The following is a 15392-nucleotide window of genomic DNA, read 5'->3' as shown; positions in this document are numbered from 1 at the left end:
TAGAGAGAATATTTTCAAAATCAGCCAGTGTGGCATTCGATACATAGTAATATTTTAAAAGTCTGAAATGTTAACTCTAAGAAATAATTGTAGTTTTATTAATTACAAGTAAAACACAGAGTTGCAAATATACATTGAGCATGAGAATTCACTCGAGTTTTCTGACAAGCAGAGCAAAGAGGGAAACAGAAGTTTCATATTCTTTTTTTTTTGACACAGCAAACAAACTCTGATATTTTAATTCTCTCTCACTCTCCATGTATATATATATATATACACATATTATATATATATTTACACATACACACACATACATATATAATCTTATAAACCAATGTAGAAAGAAGAAATTACATACAAAATAGTGTTGAAAAACTATTTGGGTAAAAAAAAAAGAAGTGATATTTATTTCCTGTCACGTGTCAAAATAGAATGTACAGAGTTTTATTACCTGTTTAAAAAGAAAAACAAACAAAAAATACTGGTAATTCTTTAACTGATTTTGTGTGAGGAATGACTATTTTACAAAAGAATTTTTTTTCTTTTTCTTTTTTTTTCATTTTTCTTTTTTTTTATTATTATACTTCAGGTTTTAGGGTACATGTGCACACTGTGCAGGTTTGTTACATATGTATCCATGTGCCATGTTGATTTCCTGCACCCATTAACTCGTCATTTAGCATTAGGTATATCTCCTAATGGGGTCCCTCCCCCAACCCCACAACAGTCCCCGGAGTGTGATGTTCCCCTTCCTGTGTCCATGTGTTCTCATTGTTCAATTCCCACCTATGAGTGAGAACATGCGGTGTTTGGTTTTTTGTCCTTGCGATAGTTTACTGAGAATGATGTTTTCCAGTTTCATCCATGTCCCTAGAAAGGACACGAACTCATCATTTTTTATGGCTGCATAGTATTCCATGGTGTATATGTGCCACATTTTCTTAATCCAGTCTATCGTTGTTGGACATTTGGGTTGGTTCCAAGTCTTTACTATTGTGAATAGTGCCACAATAAACATACGTGTGCATGTCTCTTTATAGCAGCATGATTTATAGTCCTTTGGGTATCTACCCAGTAATGGGATGGCTGGGTCAAATGGTATTTCTAGTTCTAGATCCCTGAGGAATTGCCACACTGACTTCCACAATGGTTGAACTAGTTTACAGTCCCACCAACAGTGTAAAAGTGTTCCTATTTCTCCACATCCTCTCCAGCACCTGTTGTTTCCTGCTTTTTTAATGATGGCCATTCTAACTGGTGTGAGATGGTATCTCACTGTGGTTTTGATTTGCATTTCTCTGATGGTCAGTGATGATGAGCATTTCTTCATGTGTTTTTTGGCTGCATAAATGTCTTCTTTTGAGAAGTGTCTGTTCATATCCTCTGAATAGACCAATAACAGGTTCTGAAATTGTGGCAATAATCAATAGCTTACCAACCAAAAAGAGTCCAGGACCTGATGGATTCACAGCCGAATTCTACCAGAGGTACAAGGAGGAACTGGTACCATTCCTTCTGAAACTATTCCAATCGATAGAAAAAGAGGGAATCCTCCCTAACACATTTTATGAAGCCAGCATCGTCCTGATACCAAAGCCTGGCAGAGACATAACAAAAAAAGAGAATTTCAGACCAATATCCTTGATGAACATTGATGCAAAAATCCTCAATAAAATACTGGCAAACCGAATCCAGCAGCACATCAAAAAGCTTATCCATCATAATCAAGTGGGCTTCATCCCTGGGATGCAAGGCTGGTTCAACATATGCAAATCAATAAATGTAATCCAGCATATAAACAGAACCAAAGACAAAAACCACATGATTATCTCAATAGATGCAGAAAAGGCCTTTGACAAAATTCAACAACCCTTCATGCTAAAAACTCTCAATAAATTAGGTATTGATGGGACGTATCTCAAAATAATAAGAGCTATCTATGACAAACCCACAGCCAACATCATACTGAATGGGCAAAAACTGGAAGCATTCCCTCTGAAAACTGGCACAAGACAGGGATGCCCTCTCTCACCGCTCCTATTCAACATAGTGCTGGAAGTTCTGGCCAGAGCAATCAGGCAGGAGAAGGAGATAAAGGGTATTCAATTAGGAAAAGAGGAAGTCAAATTGTCCCTGTTTGCAGATGACATGATTGTATATCTAGAAAACCCCATTGTCTCAGCCCAAAATCTCCTTAAGCTGATTAGCAACTTCAGCAAAGTCTCAGGATACAAAATCAATGTACAAAAATTACAAGCATTCTTGTACACCAATCACAGACAAACAGAGAGCCAAATCATGAGTGAACTCCCATTCACAATTGCTTCAAAGAGAATAAAATACCTAGGAATCCAACTTACAAAGGATGTGAAGGACCTCTTCAAGGAGAACTACAAACCACTGCTCGATGAAATAAAAGAGGATACAAACAAATGGAAGAACATTCCATGCTCATGCGTTGGAAGAATCAATATTGTGAAAATGGCCATACTGCCCAAGGTAATTTATAGATTCAATGCTATCCCCATCAAGCTACCAATGACTTTCTTCACAGAATTGGAAAAAGCTACTTTAAAGTTCATATGGAACCAAAAAAGAGCCCGCATCGCCAAGTCAATCCTAAGCTGAAAGAACAAAGCTGGAGGCATCATGCTACCTGACTTCAAACTATACTACAAGGCTACAGTAACCAAAACAGCATGGTATGGGTACCACAACAGAGACATAGATCGATGGAACAGAACAGAGCCCTCAGAAGTGATGCCGCATATCTATGACTATCTGATCTTTGACAAACCTGACAAAAACAAGAAATGGGGAAAGGATTCCCTATTTAATAAATGGTGCTGGGAAAACTGGCTAGCCATATGTAGAAAGCTGCAACTGGATCCCTTCCTTGCACCTTATACAAAAATTAATTCAAGATGGATTAAAGACTTAAATGTTAGACCTAAAACCATTACAATCCTACGAGAAGTTTCATATTCTTGTAGTCAGAAAAGTTAAAATGTCAGAAATTCCTCATATGACCTCTAAGATCCCTTCTTATTTCTGATATTTTTTTTTTTTTTTTTTTTTTTGAGACGGAGTCTCGCTCTGTCGCCCAGGCTGGAGTGCAGTGGCGCATCTCGGCTCACTGCAAGCTCCGCCTCCCGGGTTCACGCCATTCTCCTGCCTCAGCCTCTCCAAGTAGCTGGGACTACAGGCGCCCGCCGCCACGCCCGGCTAATTTTTTTTTTGTATTTTTAGTAGAGACAGGGTTTCATCGTGGTCTCGATCTCCTGACCTCGTGATCCGCCCGCCTCGGCTGAGATTTTATAAAAACAGGTGTAATAACACCCAAAACTCAGAATCTTAATAGGATTAAATAAAATAATATTTGTGAATGAAAAAAAAGAAATCTTTTGAGGGTCATAAAGTGACTTTTAATAAAGCCTACACTTGATGAATTGAATTTTTCTCTAAGTCAAGAACAACGAAGCAGGCAAACCTACAAGGGATATATTTCACTCAAAATTCTAAGCTCCATAAGAGCAAGCATGTTGTCTTATTCATTGCTATATCCCTAGCACCTACAGCAGTACCTAACACATAGTGGATACTCAACAAATATTTGTTGAATGAATAAATGAATGTTTGGCACATAAAGACAAGTACTTTTTTTTTTTTTTTTTGAGACGGAGTCTCGCTCTGTCACCCAGGCTGGAGTGCAATGGCACTATCTGGGCTCACTGCAACCTCTGCCTCCTGGGTTCAAGCGATTTTCCTGCCTCAGCCTCCCGAGTAGCTGGGATTATGGGCACGTGCCACCACGCGCCCAGCTAATTTTTGTATTTTTAGTAGACAGGGGGTTTCATCATGTTGGCCAGAATGATCTCCATCTCTTGACATTATGATCCGCCCACCTCAGCCTCCCAAAGAGCTGGGATTACAGGCATGAGCCACTGCTCCCAGATGACAACTACATATTGTAATTCTCTTCAGTTACTTGAATTATGTATAAAGAGTTCTAATTTAATAGAGTAATAATTCTCAACCTATTTTCTCCCATAGACCTAAGAGATACGAAGTTCTTCTATTAATAATGTCAATTAGAAAAGCATTGCGATCCAACTCAGAGCAGAATGGAAAAGAAGAAGTATGGATATCATCGAAGCACATTAGAATTACAGGAGGAAATATGTATTGTGGGACAGTCCCCAGATTCTGACTGCTCAAAGTGAGCATGACTTTCGTGTGTCCCTTGACAATCACTGACAATGATGGAAGTCTCAAGTGGTGGTCCCCCGGCTCTAACCTCATTCAGTTTTATCACTGACTTAAATAAGGGCGTAGACAGCATATTTAGAAAATTTGCCAATGATGCAAATCTGGATGAAATAACAGATACTTAACATACTGAAAACAAAAATTAAGCTCTGAATTATCTCAGCTTGTGAAATTATAGGATCATTCTAACAAGAATTTTTTGTTTAAAAATTCTACTCTGCAGAGAGAGAATGTGAGATGAGTATTGGGAGAGGTCTATTGTTGTACAGCAAAGTATTTAAAAGACTGAGGGATTATAGTTGAAAGTAAATGCAACATGAATCAACTGAGTGATTTGACAGCAAAATAACCATATAGGCACTTAAGAGGAATTAATAGAAATAGTATTCAGGAGAATGGCTATGATGGATCCATTTTACCCTGCTCTGATCACATACACATTCGTATTATTTATTTATTTATTTTGAGACAAGGTCTTGCTTTGTTGCCCAGGCTGGAGTGCAGTGCCATGATCTCGGCTCACTGCAGCCTCAACCTCCTGGGCTGAAGTGATTCTCTCACCTCAGCCTCCCAAGTAGCTAGGACTACAGTCGCACACCACCATGCCTGACTAATTTTTGTATTTTTGTAAAGACATGGTTTTGCCATGTTGCTTAGGCTGGTCTCAAACTCCTGAGCTCAAGTGATCTGCCCGCCTCCACCTCCTAAAGTGCTGGAATTACAGGTGTGTGCCACCATGCCTGGCCCTATTATTTACTTAAAGTCTCTTCTCTCATCTCTTTTCTCTCTTTCTCTTGCAGGAAGGCAGCTTTATATGGGTTGGGCAGAGGAGAGGAGGTCAAAAGAGAAAGGATGGTCCAGTAGGAGTTGCGGCTTGTACAGAGAGGATGCCTGAGTAGGGCAATGGCCCAAAAAAGACTGGAAAAATAAATTTATTGAGGATGACAGGAGCCATGTTTTCCCATTGTTAGAGAAAAGAGGTGTACATTGGAAAAGGGGAAAAACTAGAATAAACCTTATGGTGATAGATTGGAATTGCAGGATTGTTGCAAACTCACGGTTTTCAATATATAAAAGTAGACATAGAAATAAAGAAGTAAATTTGTATACATATATATGTATAGATATGTATGCAATGGAAAAGATAACTCACAGAATGGGAGAAAATATTTGTAAATCATATATTTGAGACGAGTTAATATCCAAAATTCTTAAAGGACTCTTACAACCCTACACAAAAAAGACAGACCAATTAAAACACGAGCAAAAGGCAAAAAAAAATTAAATACTTAGGCATAAATTCAATAAAATATTTATAATATCTCTCTGAGTGAACCTACAAAGCTCTAATAAAAGGAATCAGAGAGGAACTAAATAAATGGAGGGATATCCCATGTTTATGTAAAGGAAGACTCAGTGTGCTCAAGATGTCAGTCATTCCCACCTTGATCTGTAGACTAAACGGTATCCCAGTCTAAATTGCATTATTTTGTGGATGTTGACAAAATGATTCTAGAGTTTATATGGGAAGGCAAAAGATCTAGAGTAGTCAATAAAATATTGAAGGAGAAGAACAATGTCAGAGGACCAAACCCACTTGACTTTAACATTTATCGTAAAGCTACAGTAATCAAGAGAGTGTGGTCTCAGTGAAAGGACAAACAAATACATCAGTGGAACAGAATACGGAGCCCAGAAATAGACCCACATAAATATATAGTTAACATATCTTTGATGAAGGACCAAACATAATACAACAGAGAAAAGATAATCTTTTCAATATATAGTTCTGGAACAAGAGGATACCCACATGCAGGATAAAAAGAGAATCTAGGCACAGACCTTATAACCTTCGCAAAAATTAACTCACAATAGAGAACAGACCAAGATGTAAAATTCTAAACCATAAAACTCCTAGAAGATAACATGGAAGAAAATCTAGATAACCTTGGGTTTGGAGATAACTTTTTAGAAACAGTGCAAAAGGTAAAAACTATAAAAAATTGATAAGCTGGACTTTATTAAAAATAAAAACAGGCTGGGCTCGGTGGCTGCCTCAGCCTCTAATCCCAGCACTTTGGGAGGCTGAGGCAGGTGGATCACGAGTTCAGGAGTTCGAGACCAGCCTGGCCAATATGGTGAAACACCATCTCTACTAAAAATACAAAAATGAGCCAGGCATAGTGGTGCGTGCCTGTAGTCCCAGCTACTTGGGAGGCTGAGGCAGAAGAATTGCTTGAACCCAGGAGGCGGAGGTTGCAGTGAGCCAAGATCACGCCACTGCACTCCAGCCTGGGTGACAAAGTGAGATTCCACCTCAAAAAAATAAATAAAATAAATAAATAAATAAATAAATAAATAAAAACTGCTCTGCGAAAGACACTGTCAAGAGAATGAGAAGACAAGTACCAGGTAGGAGAAAATATTTATAAAAGACATATCTAATAAAGAACTCTTATTCAAAATACAAAAATAACTCTTAACAATAGAAAACAAGAAAAACAACAATAAGAAAATAATCTGATTAAAAAATGGGCAAAAGATCTGAACTGACGCCTCACCAAAGAAGATGGCAAATAAGGTATCGCAAATGGCTTTAAGCATATAAGATTGACAAATGGCAAATAAGCATATAAAAATTCTCAACATCATGTCAATAGGCAGCTACAAATCAAAATAATGAGAAGCCAATTAGAATGGTGAAAATCCCAAACACTGTCAACACCAAATGCTGGTGAGGATGTGGAGTAACAGGAAGTCTCATTCATTGCTGGTGGCAATGCAAAATGGTATAGCCCCTTCAGCAGAGTTTGTCAGTTTCTTACAAAATTAAACCTACTATGTGATCTATCAATCACACTCTTTGATATTTACCCAAACAAGTTGAAAGCTTACATTCACACAAAAACTTGCACATGAATACTTAGAGCAACTTTTTACTTATTGTCAAAACTTGGAAGAAATCAAGTTGTCCTCCAACAGGTGAATGAACAAATAAACTGTGGTATATCCAGACAATGAAATATTATTCAGTGCTAAAAAGAAATGAGTTATTTGAGCCATGAAAAGACAGGGAAAGTTACATGCATATTAAGTGAAAGAAGCCAATCTGAAATGACATTCACCTATATGACATTCTGGAAAAGGCAAAACTATGGGGACAATTAGAAATTCAGTGGTTGTCAGAGCTTAGTGGGGAGGATGGAATGAATAGGCAGAGCACAGAGGAGTTTTAGGGCAGTGAAGTTATTCTGTGTGAAACTATAATGGTGGATATAGGTCATTATACACTTGTCCAAACTCAAAAAAGTACACCACCAAGAGTGAATCTGTAAACTATGGACTTTGGTTGATAATGTTGTGTTCATGTAGCTTTATTCATTGTATTATTCCTGTGTCAGACTTTGATAGTCAGGGAGACTAGCATATGTGGGGGCAGGCAGTATATGGGAGCTTTCTGTTCTTTCTGCTCAACTTTTCTGTGAACCTGAAAGTTTATATTTATAATGTCACATACAACCATTGAGAGGCAGTCTAGTCTAGTGGGGACTCCAAAGCCAGGTTGTCTACGTGTGAATTCAGCTTTCCACTTGTTAGCTTCAGCAAGTCATTTATTTAATCTTTCTGTGTTTTCTTTTCTATAGGTTAATTATAGTACCTATCTAATAGAGTTGCCATGAAAATGAAATGAATTAATGTATAAAAATTCATTGGCATGGAGCATGGCATATACTAAATGCTCAATAAATGTTAGTAAACCGAAATTCTAATCTTATTTACCACCATCCTTAACATTAGCTACCATTTAGCCTCACTCCTTCTGCTCTCCAAAATTCTCTTCAAGCTCAGACCCCATCCCATAAACTCTTTTTCTCTCTGTATTTTCTTCTTGCCATTAACATTTGTTTTGCTAGTAACATTTTGTTCTTCTCAAGGTAAACAACATGAGGCTGTTTGTCACTTTTCATTTTTTTTCATTTATTATGCTTCATTCTTCACACAAACTGACAAACACAGAATTTCTCTTAGCAGTAGAAGGAGGAATATGTGGCTATGAGAACTCAGAAACAGCATCTAGAAAAGTAACAATATCTATATTTGGTGTTAGGAAAATGGCTATGTTGATTTTGGTAATAGCTAACATATATTGAGTATCACTGTGTGCCAGGCACTGTGCTTAGGTGTTTTACATGTATTACCTCGTTCAGTTCTCACATTAAATCCTGTGTTTTTCCAACTTTTCAAAATTTCTACAATGAATATATTGCTTCTATAAGCTGAAAATTTTATTTGTAAATGTATATTCACAAAATAATAAATAGGCCCTGTTAAGATGAAAGTCATCAGTTTGGCGAAGATTCTAGGAAGTACTCACTAATAATAAGTGAGATTTTGTTCAAAGGGTTGGGGGTGCTTTACTTGGAAAGAAAGGGGATCCTGGAGTGCATTAGATATGCTAGCTATTTTTACATATTTTAAAGATAGTTAGAAGAGGAATTTGACTTGCTTTCTTTGGCTTCAAAAAGTAAGCGAGAACTAATGATTCAAGGGAGGCAAGTTTTTGCTCAGCTTAAGAATGCCCTTTCAGACAATTCTATCTCAAATGGCAATTATCTAAATCAACGACTATTTACAGATTTATGCATCCAGGGCAGGGCTGAACGAGGGGAAGCTTAAGGTCATTTTCAATTCTGAAATTGTGTTTATATTAATGCAGCTTAATCAGAGAGAAGAGCCAACGTCTACCTTTTTTTTGTTGAAAACAAACAAACCAACAAACCGTGATTCTATGTCAACTTTGGAAAAAAACAACGTAGTGTCTGGGTAAGTGAAGAATGATTGTGAAGCTTATGGACTGCTTCAGTGCAATCGTAATATTGTTATCAGAAAATCAAAAGGCATAAAAAGCAAAAAGAAAACGGCTTGTTTATGTAGCAATTCGAAAGATGACAGAACACAAACCTGATTTAAATGTTATTCACTCCCTCCCTCAGGTTGGTCTGCACACCTCCTTCCTTTAATTTCCCGCACTCTCCTATGATCTTCTGCATAATTCACATTCTCTTGCCATAAGACTCAGTCCTGTTCCTATCTGTGCCACCCGTAAGCCACAGGCTTCCTTGCCCATTTGAATTGCTTTATTCCGTAAAGCAGAGAATTCTGCTGGGGTTAACTTTGTTGAGCAACAGATCTACCCTAGATTCCGCTTCACCTTCAGTCTCGTTTGCTGTGGGATACCAACCTCCCACTCACTGTGTCACGGCTCTCACACAATAGGATTCCTTGCAGCCCCAACCCTTCTGTCCTCAGGTCTGATGGCTGCAAATCCCGGCAAAGCTGTGAAGCCCCCGCAGGGCACCTTCAGCGGCCTGGGCTGGGCCGGGCGCAGGGCTCCAGCCAGAGGGCGCCAGCGCCCACCAAGCGCAGAAGCCCGGGAGGACCATCCAGGGGCTCCCAGACATTTCCTCAGTTAGCCAGAGTCGGGGGGCTCAGACATCTGGTAAGAAGAGTCTCTCCCAGTTCTCCCCCACCACAGTTTGCTTCTCTACCCGTTTCTTCTGGGCTGTCGCTGCCCCCTCACCCTCAGCTTAGTATGGGACCCCGAGGAGCCTCTCCCCGCTGAGGCCGGGACTCATGCGGCTAGGCTCCCACGCCAGGTCCCCGGAGGCTCCTGCGCCCTCCCGGGCACCTGAAGTGGAAAGGAGGTGGTGCGGGGCTGAGGGCAGGGTGAGAGCCCCGTTGGTGCGGTGGGTAGGGGACTGGGGAGGGCGCCGGGTCAGGAGGGAGGAGATGAGGAGAGGCCAGACAGGGGCTTTCGGTTTCCCTGGGTCTGATTGGAGGTTGGCCCGATGAGTCGGAGCTGGGGACGCGCCCATCTCCGCCGGCTCCTGCGAGAGCCGCCGGCTCAGCCCCTCCCTGGAGCCGCTTTGTCCCGGGTGACGGCGGCGGAGGTTGCGGGGAGGAGCAGGCAGCAGGCAGAATCCCACCGACCCACGGCGGCAGAGAGAGGGAGGCGGGGCGCGCCGCGCCGCGTACGGCCCCACGCCCAGGCCCGCGGGCACCGCGCCGTCCCCACGCGCTCGCACCGGCGTGCAGGTGAGCAGGTGAGCAGGCAGCGCCGCGCGCTAGCAGCTGGCCCCCGCGGACGCCCCAGCCGCCGCCGCCGCCGCCTCCGCCTCCGCCGGCGCATCGCGGACGCCCAGCAGGTCGGTTATGTAACCGCGCCGGCCAGACTCGCCCAGGCACCCCGTCCCGCCGGGGCTGACAGCAGCCCCCGGGTCGTGCCGGAGGTCCGCGTCGGGGATCTGGTCGCCGGGCCGGGTCTGGGTGCAGGGCGGGGGCGGCGGCGGGGGTGGGGTTTGTCTCCAGATCTGTGGTCAGTCCCGGCTGCGGCCGTGGGGACGGAGATCTCCCGCGACCCCCCTCTAGGGGGCGCGGTTCCAAAGGAGCCCCTTCCCCACTGCCCGTGGCCCGGGGGTTTGCCTTCCTGGAAGCAGCAGCAGGTGCATAAGTGAAGGGGCGAGGATGACGCCTGTGATCCCCGGACTGAGACTTAGAGAAGGGGCTAGAAGAGACAAACTGGATGCAGAGAGCAAAGAAGATCGAGAGACCCCTTCTTCCCAGTGCAGAGGCTGGGGAGGGGGTAGGTGCACTGAGGTGCAGCGGGCTGAGAATTGTCCTGCTTGGGATTAGCGGGCTTGGGTCATCTAAAAATAACTTCAAGTTTGAAAAGTGAAATGGACTGGAGCGCAGTGTGCCGGGTTCGTCCTGCCTGTGGGATGCTTCGCTCCAGAAGTCACCAGAGGGAACAGGCAAATCCCAGCCGCCTGATCCCTCGGCCGCCTCCAGGTCTCGCTGGTTTCCAGGGTGCCTCGGTTTGCCTTTTAGTTAATGATTTATTCTTCAAGGTGCTTCTGCCTTTTTCTTATCCCAAAATGAATTATAGCAGAGTGCATGCTTTGAATCTTTCCTGTTTCTTACAATGGGATAGAGGTATTCAACTGCCAAATGAATTTTTTTTTAAGTCTCAGTTTAGTAAAAACAAGTTTCTGGGATTCCTTTAATATGCATTCCCACAATTTTCCACAATTGGAGATGATGGGATGTCACAGCATTCCAGCTCACACTTCTCTCTCCCTTCAGCCAGAATTTCACTTAACTTATACAGAGGGGAGAGTTTAGGAAATGTAGGACAACTTTAACAGTGCAGCTCAAGTTTCACACCTTTATGATCCTTTGTTACATCAACTTCAAAACGAAGAACAAATGTACCACAAGGTACCATGCAACACTTGCTAACCGGCCTCTGCATTCTGAGGGCACAGTGAAGTTGGAAATACCCAAAAGCTGGAAAGGATCAAGAGGCAGGTCAGCATTGACTGTCAACTAGGCAGGAGAGTGAGCATTTGGCTGCTTTTCAGCGTAGTCATTGATTTTCTTTAGCCTTAGAGCTCTTATATTAAGTATGATCAGCCATTGAGTTCAATTAGTCTAAAATGTGAGTTGCACTTTGCATTCAAATCCACTGCAAATCAAATCAGCATTTACTGAGCATCTACTACCTGAGTCCAGTCCATAGAATTTTGTGAGGGAAAAGTGTTCTCATCTAAAGCTACATGATTCTAAGAGCTCTCAAAATGCTTAGTGTGTGCAGGTCCTCCAGAACTCACCTAAATTTGGGAGGACATGACTCTTTCTCCAGTGATGAACATGTAACAGACAGAAGTGGGAACTCGAGAGCTTTCTCATTTGCAAGTGCACATCACAGTGTTAAAAACCACTTGTGTAATCATTTGTAGACAGTCATACATATCACAAATTCTTTTTATTGAGACTAACATTGACAATCACCGAGGTCTCATTTTCCTATTTTATGTTCTATAGCGTCCACTCGATCAATTCAATAATCATTTGTTGAGCACCTACTGTGTCCTTTGTAGGTCCTGTGCCAGAGGCTAAAAGAATGAGGCCCATGCCTCCCAGAAATCAATTTAGCAGAAAAGGAGAAGAAAATAAGTGATAATGATTCAACATCATGAGTGTTTAATGAAGATAGAAACAAGTTTAGTGGGAGCCAACAGAAGAAAGAGTGGAGGGAATCTGGAAGAGTTTAACGAAGAGTTTACATTTGGTCTGGATCCCAGTAGGTGGTAGGAGTTGTCTAGAGAAGGGGCTGGGTGTTCCACATTGAAGGAACAGCATACACAGCATACACACATGGCAGAAAGGTCACATTCAGAGGACACCTACATGTTCTGAGGGAAGATGGGAATGTTTAGAAAGGTTTCACTGAGGCTGGATTGTGAATATACCCTGCTAAGGAGGGGAAACCATGTGGCCCTTAATGGTAGAAATGATTTCATCTAACTTACATTTTGCAAAAGTGACTTTGGAGGCGTGAGGAGGTGGGGTGCATTGCAAAAAGGAATGAGGAGACTTTAAACCATTGGAGTGGCACGGGCCAAAACAAAACAAAAACCGCAAAACTCATAAAATGAAATGTGCCTGAACCAGATGGCCTGGAGGAAAGAGAAGAGATCTATACAGAGCCATTTCAGGGGGAGGATCAGTAGCACTGGTCACCAAGTGGATGGTGGTATGGAAGGAGAAGCTTAGATGTCTAGAGGATGGTCAGGCTTTTAACTGAGGGAGTAAATAAGAGGAGACTTGAGAAAGATGGAGAGTTTTTATTTTGAACAACCAAATGAAAATGTTCAGTGGACACTTTTATTTTCAAATGTAATTTCTTCATTTCTGGTGCCAACCTTCTACTGATCTTATTTCTCTTCATTTATGAGACTGTGTAAGGTTGCTTTTAGAGAAGAAGGAGAGGCAAACTTAATAGCAGGAAGTTGTTTCTACCTTTATCCCCAAAAGTGGTAGTATGAACTCAGTTATTTGAACTACTACTAGTGGTAACGGTGATAATAATGATAATGATAATGATAATATCTAACATTTATTCAGTGCTTGCTACATACTGCACACAAGGAAGTTAGAAATGTACATGGTTTATTACATCTGATCTTCCCACTAACCTTATGAGGCAGGCACTGTTGTTATTCTCAGATGACTGACAAGAAAACCAAGGCAAAGAGAGGATATCTTGTGTAGGTCACACAGTTTGTAAGACGTGCACCTAGAATTGAAGCCCAGGCTCTGACCAGCATTCCGAATTACCAGTGTGAATTAATAGCATTAAAATAATTCTTTTTTATCCTAGAATGTGTTTTTTGCCCTAGGTTTGGATATCTGTGGCTGACGCCACGAAAGAGAACTGGACTGAGTCAGGAGTCCTGGCTTTTGACTGGGCTCTACACCTGATTTGCTGTGTGATGTTTGCAAAGTCAGACCCCATCTCAGGCTTTCGTTATTTTAAATCTGTATATTCATGGAACAAGAGGTTGGTTAGATGCTCTCTAGGGAGTGTGACATTCTGAAGTCTTGCTGTTTGCTTTCTCAAATTTTCTACTGTTAGAACCATTGGTTTGGGTTAAGGTCGTACCTGTCTGGTCACTTAGAGGATAGAAATACTTCAAAGAGGATTAACACAAATGGTGGCTTCTCCTTAATAGTTTGGTGTGAACTGATCCATTTTACAGAGTGATGGGAGTGCCTGAGGTTGGGGAAGTGTGGTCCTGGAAGGGGAACCCTGCCTGTCTGGGCACTAAAGTAGAGGAATCTCCATGGTCACTTACCAGTTTCTTTTCTTTAGACATGTTACTTTAACTCTACGAGAGTTTCCTCATGTCTGAGAACCTGGGGCAGTTAGTGCACATATTGTGAGATTATTGTGAGGATTGAAGCAGGTACTATAAACCAGGCACCACACACAAGTCCGTCTCAGTGAAGGTGCTCAGGAAATGGAGGTCCCACCCTTTTCGACATGTAGAAAGGGAAAGGTAGAGTGTTTCTGAAGACAAAGTTTCCTACTTCATAGTTTTGATAGGGGCCACCTCTTAATTGAGTATCATCTATTTATCTAAGAGTATATGTTGGTAGTATAAAAACACACAGCACATTAAATAACTTCCAAAATGTGCATCTCTCAAGTATTCATTAATAGGTTACCTTCTTAGAGATAAAGAAGCGTCAACATTCCACAACACAATTCTTCTTTTGCCAGTTTATAAGGAGGCCAATGTTGCTGTGAATAAAGAAATAGTATTGCCAAGGTTGGTCATACTGGATTCTGTTATTATGGCATAGAATAGAGAGGGGACAGAATGATTTTCTGTTCTGTGTGTGTCTGTGCACAGACATGTGCTTTGTCTTCCTGAAGAGTTTTCTGCCTCTGCCTGTAAAGTGTTAACTGTTCTTGTGTCTTTTCGCTTGTTACCAACTCCAGGTGTCATATATTGTAAGTTAAATTAATTAGTTGAGGAATATTTTTAAAGATGGAAGCAGCTTTAAACTCAACGGAGACTTCAAAAATCCCTTAAAAATGATAAAGTGAGTGACCATGAATGGTACTTTCCAGAAGTTAAAGAAATGCTTCCAAATACAGCTCAAACTCCCTGCAGTTCAGAATGCCCACAGAAAATATTTTTTATAGTATGGATGGAAACAGCCTTATTTTCATATCTGATCTTCTATATTCAACTTACTGTAAGACAAGGGATGAAATTTTGGAATCCTAAGCTTTGGAATGTATGCATAAAAAGACATTGTAATGGTAGCTATTGGACCAAAAAATTGTATTATTTTAGAGCTAGGTCCTAGATTTTATTACTGTTCCTTAGTTCTTTGTGGGAATAATTGCTTTATCATATCATATAACTGAGATTTGTCTGTTCCAAAATATTATAATTTCTCTGAAGCCTTGGGCTATGCCTTAGTACTTCTCATACAGAGTTGGGAATGAAGTATAAAGAGCATGGACTTGGCATGAAAAAGCCTGGATCTCAATCCTGGTGCTGTCATTTCCCTGCTATGTGACCTTGAGCTTCCCATTGACCTAACAGTCATAGGAACTGGCATTTGTTGAATGCTGCCCCTGTTCCAGATGCTTTGCTCAGCATGCTACATACGTTATCTCATGTAATCCTTACAACAACTCCACAAGGTGGGTATTATCATCACTATTTACAGAAAAGCACACCCTGAGGATCAGGGGGAATAAG

At 41.4% G+C, this 15392-nt stretch overlaps 1 protein-coding gene and 1 long non-coding RNA gene across 3 annotated transcripts in view; one reads left to right on the top strand and one right to left on the bottom strand.

Annotated features, from left to right (window-relative positions):
• Positions 1-9587, bottom strand: part of LOC129473629 (uncharacterized) — a 44583-nt gene extending 34996 nt beyond the window's left edge. Inside the window, exon 1 of the long non-coding RNA XR_008654308.1 lies at positions 9512-9587. This is a non-coding gene — a long non-coding RNA (uncharacterized lncRNA). The remainder of the gene's footprint in view (positions 1-9511) is intronic.
• An 80-nt stretch (positions 9588-9667) lies between these two features.
• RCAN2 (regulator of calcineurin 2) overlaps positions 9668-15392 on the top strand; it is a 285432-nt gene continuing 279707 nt past the window's right edge. Inside the window, exon 1 of one of the 2 annotated variants that reach the window (XM_055264306.2) lies at positions 9668-9769. The gene's annotated coding sequence lies outside the window, so the exon portion shown is untranslated. Of the gene's footprint in view, positions 9770-10290; positions 10366-15392 lie in introns of those variants that run through there. The other variant, XM_055264305.2, reaches the window with a different exon arrangement.

Source organism: Symphalangus syndactylus, chromosome 23 (assembly GCF_028878055.3).
Source record: "Symphalangus syndactylus isolate Jambi chromosome 23, NHGRI_mSymSyn1-v2.1_pri, whole genome shotgun sequence".
NCBI classification, from domain to species: Eukaryota; Metazoa; Chordata; class Mammalia; order Primates; family Hylobatidae; genus Symphalangus; species Symphalangus syndactylus.
This window is presented reverse-complemented; position numbering and strand designations above follow the sequence as displayed.